This window comes from Dunckerocampus dactyliophorus, chromosome 19, assembly GCF_027744805.1.
Source record: "Dunckerocampus dactyliophorus isolate RoL2022-P2 chromosome 19, RoL_Ddac_1.1, whole genome shotgun sequence".
Classification (NCBI taxonomy): domain Eukaryota; kingdom Metazoa; phylum Chordata; class Actinopteri; order Syngnathiformes; family Syngnathidae; genus Dunckerocampus; species Dunckerocampus dactyliophorus.
The window spans coordinates 14,740,744-14,753,310 of record NC_072837.1 but is presented as its reverse complement, the minus strand read 5'-3'; the positions used below and the strand labels follow the sequence as shown (position 1 = coordinate 14,753,310).

The following is a 12,567-nucleotide window of genomic DNA, read 5'->3' as shown; positions in this document are numbered from 1 at the left end:
CAAACAGTTATTCTAAAATGTACTTGTAATAATTATTTACCCACTCAGTGAATTATATATTATATACAGATATAATTATAACAATTATATAATTATTCTATATTATTATACTTTTGTCCTACACATCCAAAGCACATCACGTTCTCCTTCAAAAAAGACATCTTGTGTCCTTTCATTCCAAAGAATGCAAATGTCCAAATGTCCATCTCCACATAACATACACACTTCTACTGGTGAGTTCCTTTTGTTTCCAGGCTCTAAATATTTAACAGGCACAACAATAGTGGCAAAACTATTGCCTCTTGCCTTTGGCCTAGATTGAGACTTGGGCATCTTGTATATCTCCAAAAATGGGGTTACTTGCGATTTTGACTTGCCTCTCAACGAATTCCACAATGTCGAATTGTAGGTCAACGCCAAAACTTCTCCTGAATATCACATGCCACAGTGGTCCAATAATCACACAGCTTTATTTGACAACTGCTTGCATCATTTGTGGCCACGTTCAGGCCTCCTGTAGCAGCTCCCATAGAGTTGCAGTATTCCTGTAGCAACAGACCATTGGACTGTGCATTTCATATTGAAAAATGGTGAACTCTGATTTTAATGTCAAAGTGACATCATAGTTTTGCTTTGTTTCAAGTGGGTGTCCTCATACCAGACAGGCAGTCCTACTCTGTGGGTTGGGCTTGTTGTCTGCAGAGACAGTGGTCCAAGCCAGGACAAAGAAGACATTGTGGTTGGGAGACATGGAGATCGTGGAGGTTTTTGTCCCGCTGAGTCTCAGCTCAGTGCTCAGCTCTTTGCTGGTGCTGCTGCTGGTTTATGTCGCCTCCTTGTCGGCTTTCAGCTCACGGAGTCCCACCAGGAGCCTCCGGAGCCCACGCTCCCCTTGCTGGGGAACCTGCTCCAGCTGGACCTCCGCAGACCGCATTGGACCCTCATGGAGGGGAGCGAGCGCAAACCCGACTGTCACTCAAAGTGCAGACTGTTGTGTGTTTTCTAACCCAGACGTTGAACATTGTGACGCATTCTCTATTTTGGACTCTGGAAGCCAGTAGACCACGATAATGCCACTGCACTTTTGGACTCTAGGTTTGGTTCTGCCCTTTTGTTGTCTTTCCAATGATGTCCATACAAAACGTTTAACAAAACAAACATTTTAGATGCTTCTAAAAAGCAAAGTCCGCCTTTGAGCTGAGTGCTCATAACTTTTATTTGAAAGACTTTAAGAATGTGTGGCTTCTATGGTGAGGTCAAACAGTCCTTTCCTCTGGTTGATCTGGTCTGTTCACATTTTAAAATAATTTTCCCTCAAAAGAAATCATGTAAATAGAAATAATTTGTTCCAGGGTCAAACTGGGGCCATCATAAACCTTTCTTTAGGTGTTAGAGGCACAATGTTTTGTCACAATTTTCCAAGTGTAGAAAGAAGTGAAGCAGTGTTAAAACAATACATGGGTCTAAAACTCTCATGTGACACCACACAAGTGGACAAATCCAATTTCATAGTTTGGTCAAATTGTTTGACTTTAGAGATTCCACTATATTGGAACTTTTATTTTGAAATCTCTGCCTCACCTGGTCCAAGATGTCCGAGAAGTACAGACCACTCTCCACCTTCCACATGGGGCCCAAGAAGGTGGTGGTCCTGGCTGGCTACAAGACGGTGAAGGAGGCTCTGGTCATGTACGGCGAAGACTTTGGAGAGAGAGAATCTCTGACCACCATCAAGGAGTCCAAGCTGGAGTACGGTAAGAACACAAATACACACACAGGTCAGGTCCTAAACACTGTGTGTTCTCTTGAGGGGTCATATGGAGCAACGGAGACTCGTGGAAGGAGCTGAGACGCTTTGTTTTGACCAACCAGAGAGACTTTGGAATGGGCAAGAAGGCGTGTGAGGACAAGATTATTGAGGAAAGCCAACACCTCATGGAGGACTTCAACAACCACAACACATCTTCTTGTCCTCTGTGTTCCGCTTGGCCGCCATTTCTGATGTCTTCTGGTGTGGATGTCACAGGGGACGCGTTCGACAACAACCAGATCAACTACGCTGTGTCCAACATCATCTGCTCTCTGGTGTTTGGCAGCAGGTTCCGCTACGACGACCCCGTCTTTGTTGCCATGGGGCAGTCTGGCAACCACTAACCGCAAGCAGGCCATGGAGCTGGTCCAGGGCCTGAAGGAGACGCTTAACCTGCACGCCAGCAGAGGCCTAGTGGACGCCTTCCTCATTCGCCAGCAGCATGAGGAGGTCGCACAACACAACATGACATCTTACTTGGTGCTTTAGAAGTAACAAAGACCAACACAGACGGTCCTTGATCTTCCAGGAGTCCGGGGACTTGGGTCACTTCCACAATCTGAACCTGATGATGATAGTGTCCAACCTGTTTGCTGCTGGCACGGAAACCACCTCGACCACACTCAGATGGGAACTTCTTGTCATGGCCAAGTACCCAAAGATACAAGGTAACGTACATGAGTTAGCTTAGTCAAGGAGCAGGACCAGCAGATAGAGCTGTTATTAAAAACCACATCATTAAGCAAGCTTTTGTAGCGGTAACAAAAGCTACTGTATGACGAAGCTGCAAGTAAACTTTCAGAGCAGGTCCGTAAAGGAGCTGAACAGGGTGATTGGGGATCAGCAGGTCCAGGTGGAGGACAGGAAGAACCTGCCCTTCACAGACGCCGTCATCCACGAGACCCTGAGGGTGGGCAACATCATCCCCATGGCGCTTCCTCACACGACCAGTCGGGATGTCACCTTATCAAGAAGGTCTGCCTGAGGAGAAATCAGACATTCTAGAAGGATGCAAATGGATGTGATGCGAGTGGTTTTGGTCTCCAGGGGACGACGGTGCATCGGAAGAGATTTGTAAAGTTAGAATATACATCTGGGAGTTTAAATATTACGTACTAAGTGGAGATGGTGGGGTAATAATTACAAAAGCAATCTTCACTCACTTACTGTACTGCAAAAAAAAAAGATAGGTGAGGATCATTCATAATGCAGAGTATAGAGAACATACAAACCCTTTATTTTTAAAATCAGATTAAAATGTACAAATTTAGTACACTTGGAATCTGCTAAAATAATGCATAAAGTTAATTTGTTACACAAAAAAACGTCACAGTATTTCTGTCAGAGAGGAGAAATATGATCTTAGGGGAAATTAAACTTAACACTTCTATGCTAGAACACTGAAAACCCACAGCACAGGAATTAAATTATGGAAGGGACTGAGCAAGGAACAATGTACAGAGATGAGCAAATTTAAAAAAACAAAACAAGCAGTTGATGTTTGCTAAATACAAGGCAGAAGAGTCTTGATCATCACAATGATGGTTCTGCCATGCCTGTTTATCATTATTACACTGATTACTATATAAAAATATTACATGGAATGCAGGAAGTAAACAACATGTACTGTACGAGATGTGGAATGGATGGGGGGGGGGGGGGGGGGGGGGGGGCAGGATTAAATAAGCTTTGCTTCTTCCTACTGTCACGGGCTGCCGGTGTGCCAGCACGGAGCGGACATGGTCCAACTCTGCAGGATCCATATTGGCCAGTTTGTACTGTCACGGGCGGCGTGTAGGAGCTCAGAATGCAGAGAGACAAATTAGTCCGTGTACAAAAATGTATTAACAAAAAAGAAGGGTAAATAACGAAAAGGTACAAGAAATCCACAAGGCAAAAATACAACAAAAACTCTGGGCCTAGCCACGAGAAAAAACCTAACACAAAAACTAGAAAACGGAAAGCGCTGCACACACAGGAAAAAGACAAAAGTGCTAACAAAAAATCACTACTGCAAGAACTAGTAGGCAAGAACTACAAAAAAACCCCACTGCAGTACAAAAACACGCAGGTGGCAAAAACAATACTTACAACTAGGCGAAGGGCAAGGTAGACCAGAGAGCAAGGAGTACAAGGTAGCATGGGTGGACAAGAGAGGACAAACAACACAGCAGGTCTTAAATAGTCCCAGCCTGATTAACCGCAGGTGTGCTTAAGCTCCTCCCTTGGGTCGACAGATGTGCTGCAAACAGAGAACACCAGAGGGCAGCAAAGCAGCACATAGCTCATGACACCAACTCCTTTTGGACATGTGGAACTGTGAAAGGATGATTCATGAGATGTATTCCATTGTAACCTTCATGCATGTTCAAATAAAACTAAACCAAACCAAACCAATGAAGGTAAACCTTAAATGTTCATTTATCCCTTTCACACATCATTTATATGTATTTAGATTTTTTATGCACGTAAGACTATGTATTGTAAAACTATGTAATTGTAAATCTCTAATTGCAAAACTATACAGGCGTATTTTGTGTTTACATTCTTGAGACTTGTGTTAGCAAAGACTCTTTGCTAACAGCATTTAAGATGAGAAATGCTTACCATTCCTTACTTGCTCGGGCTGGTGTTACACACTGGAACAAAAATAACAATAAGGCAAATAAGAACCATCAAAGTTGTCATGAATGAGCAGGGCACACATTTCTGAAAATCTATTTACCGAACACTGGTTTCTTTAATAGCAGATTATTTGAATCAGACTTTCAATTGTGTTATTAATGCGCAATGAGGAGTGGCGTTCAGAGACACCACGTCACTGAAGTTCAATTCACATGTTTTGAGTGAATTTTCTGGGATTTCCGAGCACACTTAAATGCAGCAAATTGTACTTCCGCATTAAGAATGACAAAGTGAGTGATAAGAATATCCACTTATTGATTTTCAATGCATTTCTGCTGATTTAGACCACCCATACACGCATGATAAAGACGTTGTTGTGATGTTCGGTGCGTTCGTGAACGCTTCTCGCGGTCTGTCTGGTGACAATGAGGACGTGTTGTTGCAATGAATGGCCTAGAGACGTGTTTGTTTGGATGTGGAGACACATATATGGTGTTGCAATTGCACTGCTGTTGATGTGTTCAGGTAAGAATAAAGTTATAAGAGTTCGTCAGACACTATGTGACTGTGCCGCTGTCTGTCGTCATAATAGAGAGCTGTGGCTTGGTATGATGCTGTACGTTAATTGCTAAAAAAAAAAAAAGTAATGTAATGAATGACATATATTTGTTACTGCTGCTAACGCGCTATTTTTGACAGCCCTATAGTCACAAAACAATGCAGCTGCATTTTAAATGTTTATTGTCCCACAAATTGACACTAAACAACATTATTGTCAACATTTTTTGAGACCGAAGGGGTTTTCTGCAAAGCGAGTTTAGTGGGTTAGCGAGGTGTGTTGATTGGAAAGCCAGACTTGCGTGTTCAGTGAAGGTAGCTCTCGTTTAAAGCAGCTCTGTCACCATGGTAACTTAGGCTAAGCTCATAGCCTGGTCAGGACCAGGTTATGTCCAGGCTTTCAGCTTAAAACGGGCTATGAAAGTGCCACTGTTTTACTGTTTAACAAATTCGGAGATGGCGTCACCATTTAGGAGTCATGGAAATTTTTTATTTTTTTTTAAAGAGCATTGCCTGATGACATTATCCATCTACAGTATAAGCGGGATTCATTTCATGAAACTATAACATCAAAAACAAAAGTTGTTGCTTCAATGTATTTTCTTTTTAAACGGGTAAGTGCTAATATGTCAAAGTTGTGCAATAATAATCAACGTTAACTTGCGCATTCACACGCTGCATGCTAGCATTCCAGTCAGGATCGGCTAGGCCAGTGGTAGGTTCCCAACGCAGAGAGCGACACTCAGTGGTGAAAGAACAGAAGTTTAATGCAAGGCGTGCACTGTAGTGGGTCAGGACAAAAATACAAAAGGATAAGAATACAGTCCAACACAAAACATGGGCCAAGCCACACTAAGGGTAACAAAAAACACTGCTACAAAAGGTGAGCAGGAAAAAGACAAAATAAAACGGAAATTGCCGCTGGGAAACTTATCACAAAGCGGAAAACCGGACTTGACAAAGTAAGTCGATAACCGCCGTGGAGGGACCAATTAAGTCTGATTGCGGATGTTAGGTTTGCTCAACAGCATGTGAAATTGAAAATCTGAAAATCTGAGTTGCTTCCTGAGTGGATTTCACAGAACTGTGATTGACACCGGAAAAGCGTGGGGGGTGCAAGCAATGGGATGTTTTCAGTTTCCAGGAATTGTGTACAGATCCTTGCAACGTGGGGCCGTGCATTATCATGCTGCAACATGAGGTGGTGCTTGTGGACACAACACAACAATGACACAACAATAGGCCTCAGGCTCTCGTCACAGTATCTCTGTGCATTCAAAATGCTATCAATACGGTAAAATGTATTGTGGATGGAGTGGCCCATAGTGGCAGTGGGGGCGTGGCATGGGCAAGCACGTATGTTTGTTTGGAGTTGAAGACACATTTTTGGTGTGAGAATTGCACTGCTGTTGATGTGTTCAGGTAAGAAGAAAGTTATAAAAGACCATCAGACACTATGTGACTGTGCCGCTGTCTGTGGTCATAATAGAGAGCCGATGCGTGTGCGTTAAAAGAAACGGTGTTGCTTTAGCAGTCCTAATCCTTTTGGAACTCCTCATAACGCTCCATAATAATTACGTACTAATTTTTTGTAAAACGCACTGGGTGGTATCGCTTCACTTTTCAGCGGAAGTAGAATAATATTACATCAAACGCCCCCTTTCGTGTGAATGCGCACTTAGCACAAAGTGGAAAACCGGACTTGACAAAGTGAGTTGATAAGCACCATCGCGGGACCAATTAAGTCTGATTGCTGATGTTAGGTTTTGTAGAGTTGCATCTTGAGCACAAAGCCTGGGTTTGTGGAACCACTCTCACTATATACCGCCCAAATAAACCACTCATGTTATTATGACATTAAATAATTTAATATGTCATCTTTCACTCTGTAAAGTTCTGGAACTGGCGTTTGTGACATGTTCTTTCTCACAGGCAACCCGTACTGTCTGTCAAACGTTTGCAGCATTTCTCAAAGTGCTGGCTTTCCAACTGTATTAAAGAGCAGCATTTTTTGATGTATTAAACTACACTTTCTGTGAATACACACAATTTTGTGCTGTTTTGTTTGTATTTACTTTGTCGACCAAAACGTCTCAGTGAGTGTTGGCTGTCGGTACAAAGGTGTTATGTTCGGCGGGCGTTGGACCCCAAATACAGAGGCGGGAGGCAGGTGGACAGGTAAGCAAGTCTTTAATTAAATACAGGCTGAACAAAAGGCGATGGTGCGGAAGTCAAGGGGCTGAACAAAAGGGCACCATGAAGGAAGCACTTGAAAGTGAGCTGAGGGAGTTCTTGCCTGGAGAGCCGGGAGTACTGGGAACACCTCCTGGGAGACGCAGAGCACGCTGGACTTCAGGTTTGGGAATAAGGAGTCTGCCAGAGCTGTAACAAGAAGATAAAGTCCAAAGAGCCAGAATGACTGTCCGTGTACGTGGCACAAACCATTTGGGAATAATCCAGCGTCTCCCAGGTGCAATCCATCCGCTTAAAAGGATGTGCTGGCTCATCAGAGGCAGGTGCGCCCAGTAGTCCCGCCTCCGGCCGGAGAAAGGGCACCTGATATGGGAAAAGCACACGCCCAGGAGAAGGCAGGGAAAAACAGGCGGCAGGGACAGGAAGTGAACCCTGACAGTACCCCCCCCTTAATGGACGCCCCCTGGCGGCCTACCTGGCTTCTCCGGGAAGCGGTCATAGAATTCAGACAGGAGAGTTGGGTCAAGTATGAGCGAGCGCGAGACCCAGGAGCGGTCTTCGGGACCATAACCCTCCCAGTCGACCAGGAACTGGTAACTCCTGCCTCTTCTTCTCACGTCTAAAATGGCCTTGACCGTAAATGCCGGGTGACCGTCGACTAGTCTGGGAGGAGGAGGAGGCACCTCCGGAGGGCTCAGGGAGCTGGAGGAGACAGGCTTGAGGAGGGAAACATGGAATGTGGGATGCATCTTCAGGGAGTCCGGGAGCCGCAATTGGACGGATGAGGGATTGATGACTCGCTCTATGGGGTATGGACCAATGAACCGGGGTTGGAGTTTCTTAGAGGTGGTGTGGAGAGGGAGGTCTCGGGATGAAAGCCATACCCTTTGTCCGGGCTCATAGTTGGGTGCAACCGAGCGATGGCCGTTGGCCAGCTGTTTGTTTCGCTCGGCCGTGCGCGCTAGGGCAGCCCGGGTGTTGCGACAAGCCAGGTGGGCACGGTGCAGATGTGCCGATACTGAGGGCACGGCCAGCTCCGATTCCAGAGATGGGAAGGCTGCGGGTTGGTATCCATAGGCGGCATGGAATGGAGACCTGCCTGTGGCGGAACAGATGAGGGTATTGTGTGAATACTCGATCCATGGGAGGTTCGAGGACCATGAAGCGGGCTGCTGATGGCAGACGCAGCGGATGGCGGCCTCTAGGTCCTGGTTGGCCCGCTCCGTCTGGCCATTAGTTTGCGGATGGTACCCCGATGAGAGGCTGGGGGAGGCTCCCAGGGCCTTACAAAACGCCTTCCAGGCCAAGGAGGTGAACTGTGGACCCCTGTCCGAGACAATGTCCAACGCAATGCCGTGCAGCCGGAAGATGTGGCGTACGAGAAGGTCCGCCGTCTCGAGAGCCGAGGGCAGCTTGGGCAGGGGGATGAAATGGGCCATCTTGGAAAACCGGTCCACCATGGTAACGATGACCGTGTTACCGTTGGTCGGAGGGAGTCCGTTGACAAAGTCTAATGCCATGTGGGACCAGGGGCGGGATGGAATGGGGAGTGGCCGCAGGAGTCCAGCGGGCGCTCGGTGGGACGATTTATTCCGGGCGCAGACGGAGCAGGCCATCACAAATTCCTTTGTGTCTGTTCGTAGCGATGGCCACCAGAATCGTTGAGTGAGGAGGAAAATTGTTCGAGAAACACCCGGGTGGCAAGCCATTTTGGAATTATGTGCCCAATTTAGGACATCAGAGCGGAGCCCAGGGGCTACAAACAAGCGGCCGGCCGGACCTCCCTTAGGTGGTGTGTGGTCCTTGAGTGCATCCACCACCCGCTTCTCGATGTCCCACTGGAGGGTGCCCAGGACTCGGGATTGGGGAATAATGGTCTCCAGATGGGTGTCCTCCGTCGGTGGGAAGTTCAGCTGGGAGAGGGCATCCGGTTTGGAACCTGAAATGGGAAAGCACACACCCTGACAAAAGGCTCTGCATCTGGATGCTAGCTTTTTTCCCCAAATGGGAACATTGGGTCAAGTTGATATGTTTGAGGTGGGCTAATGAGTTTTATTGCCCTTTATGTTGTCACCACTTTCAAACATATTCGGTATACTGGCTCGTTTGTGTTGACGGGCTCACTTTCCTTCTTATTAATATTCCCATATAGGGACTCTGGCATTTGGCTTTGTAAGCGTCTGTTTCTCTCCTAACTTTACTATGTTACCTTGCATTGCTCCTCACAAAGCTCCACTCTTTTGCTGTGTGTGTATGCTAGTGGCCCCCCCTCCCTCCCACCACACACACAGACAAAGCGACTTTACAACTGACAAGAGGTTTCACTCTGTTTGTCATTGTTGTATGAAACGCCGTTAGCCTTCCCAGATCTTGCGACACCTCTGATAATGAATGTAAAAGGTTTTAGGTCATGAACAGGCTGTTCAAGCCACATGTGACCTTTTGTGGCCATCAGTGGAAATAATAACTGAGGAGACAGCACATGACGTTTATCTGATGTATAAGGATGTTTACGCAGTGCTGTCCAGGTTGAAAGTTGTCGGTCAGGTATTGTTCTTGTCCCTCTGGGACGCCCCCCCTACTCCCACTGAGGTGGTCTGTGTTGGAACACACTAAAAAAATGCATCAAGCGACTGAGAGGCATCAAACATCCAACACAAATGTGAGACTTTGAACCTAAATTTGGACAAAGGTTGGAGAACCAGACTGATGAGAAAGTCCCCGGCCCTTGCCTGTATCAAGTTTCACATCACAACATTTTTGTGTTTGCTGTGAGGACAAGCACGCAGAGGAACACACTTCGAATCAGAAGATGGGACTGCTGGAAGTATTTCTCCAGGCGGTCCCCCTGCTAGGGGCTGCAGTGATCCTGCTCCTGGTCTACTTTGCTTCATCCACTTTTAACTCCAGTGAGGGTGGCTATGAACCTCCGGGACCACGACCACTTCCTTTGCTGGGAAATCTTCTGCAGCTGGACCTGAAGAGACCCTACAACACGCTGGTGGAGGTGACCACAGCACTGACTATATCCTCATGCATACATGATCTTCACATTGATCTTCTCTCCTAGCTCTCCAAGAAGTATGGCCCGGTGTTTACCGTCTACCTGGGGTCCAAGAAGGTGGTGGTTCTGGCCGGCTACCAGAAGGAGGCACTGGTCAACCATGCGGACGAGTTTGGAGACAGAGACATCTTCCGAATTGTGACGGAGTACAACAAAGGCCACGGTGAGTCGCTTTTTAACAACAAAACATCAAGTGTTCCTTTTCATGGAGCTGTCTCTGCACGTTGGTTTCCTCAGGGGTCTTATGGAGCAATGGAGACTCGTGGAAGGACATGAGGCGCTTCGCCCTCACCAACCTGAGAGACTTTGGAGTGGGTAAGAAGGCGTGTGAAGACAAGATCATTGAGGAAAGCCAACACCTCATGGAGGTCATCAAAAAGTTCAATGGTAAGGCCGTCCTTGTAGAACTTGAATACTGTACAACTTGAGATTGAACACTTCTGTGTCAATCGATGGTTTCAAGAGAATCCTTTGATACCACTCAGCCCATCAACTACGCCGTCTCCAACATCATCTCCTCCATCGTTTACGGAAGCAGGTTTGAGTATGACGATCCAGAGTTCACAGCCATGGTGGACGAAATGAACCGGAAAGTCCAGCTGGCCGGCTCGCCCCCAGCTCAGGTAGCTCCTCCCCTTCTACTCGTCTTCATCCTTGTCTTCACCGTCAGAGTGTCCTCCTCAGGTCTTCAACATGTTCCCGTGGCTCGGCAAGATGCTGCCACAGAACAAAGAATTCTTCCGTCTAACTGACAACTGCAGTAGGAAGAATCTGGAAGTATTCCGCCGTTTGAAAGAAAGCCTCAACCCACTGATGTGCAGAAGCTTGGTGGACGCCTTCTTTGTCCGCAAGCAACAGCTGGAGGTGTGTCCACACTTAAAGACGTGTCCAACTTTGGATGCTGATTGGTTGTCTTGCAGGAGTCTGGCATCACCAAGAGTCACTTCCATGATGAAAACTTGATGTGGACGGTCCAGAACCTCTTTGCTGCCGGCACTGAGACCACAGCCACCACGCTGACGTGAGCTCTTCTCCTCATGGCAAAGTATCCAAACATCCAAGGTAAGAAGCTGCCCTCACGTCTTGCACGTGTCCACACCAGCTCCTGAAGGTATGTGTCCCACCTCAGAGCAGGTCCGTGAGGAGCTGAGCAGGGTGATTGGGGACCCAGAGGTTGGCCAACATTGTCCCCATGGCGTTGCCTCACAGGACCAGCCAGGACGTCACCTTCAAGGGTCACTTCATCAAGAAGGTTTGATAGAGAACAGTGAAAACAAGACGAAGACGTAAACATTCACCTTACCGTCTGTCTACAGGGGACCATCGTCTATGTCCTCCTCATGTCTGTCCTGCACGATGAGGACGAGTGGGAGAAGCCGCACTCCTTCCATCCTGCCCACTTCCTGGAAAAGGACGGGAACTTTGTCAAGCGTGACGCCTTCATGCCTTTCTCTGCAGGTGGGTGCTATACGTGGAAGACAACAAAGGCAAAAACTAGTCCGCTAGTGTCTCATCTACTTTTTATGGACATAACAGAACGCTTAATGCCCGAAATGCACTTATTTAGATTGTTTTGCCTGCTCACATGTTACTAGGCAGAATTCATAGCACAGCAGTCATCACATAGCACAGAAAGGACAGGGAGAGTTGGCAGAAACACAAGCAAGTTCCCTGTGCAAGTGTCAGCTTCTTGGTTCTCCTGTGGTCCAGGTCGAAGGATCTGCCTGGGAGAGAGTCTGGCCCGCACGGAGCTCTTCATCTTCTTCATCCCTCCACCGGGGGTTTCTGAGGACCTGACCCCACGGGTGGGCTTCACACTCAGCCCGACTGACCACGAGCTGCGAGTTTTTTGCATGTAGTTCTTCATGTACTTCTTCATGTAGTGTTTTATGTAGTTTTTCATGTAGATGTCAGTATATTAGAATACATTTGAACCTCTGAAGAAAATTGAGCTACAAAGTGAATATTGACGTGTAAACATTTTTATATTTTTCATTTTTACATTTTTACCGTTTGATAATGAATCACCCTCATATCAACCTTTGACCCCCCTGAAGTGTGTAAAATGTTCCAACAGGATGCTGAGACGTTCTCCTTATTGTTATGGAATATTTTGTTACTATTATGATTCTTATTGGATATTTAAAGACATTTATTATGATTGTTATAGAATAGTCACCATTATAATGTCATAATTAAAAATCGTGAACTCTAATTTGAATGTATGTGTGACGTCATAGTTTTGGTCCGGTTTCAAGTGGGTGTCCTCATAGCAGACAGGCGGCCCCGCCCTGTGGGTTGGAGTTGTTGTCTGCAG

At 46.5% G+C, this 12,567-nt stretch overlaps 1 pseudogene; it reads left to right on the top strand.

The window, feature by feature from the left end:
* The first annotated feature begins 749 nt into the window (after window positions 1–749).
* On the top strand, window positions 750–12,419 carry LOC129172253 (cytochrome P450 2K1-like; annotated as a pseudogene).
* The last annotated feature ends 148 nt before the right edge of the window (window positions 12,420–12,567 follow it).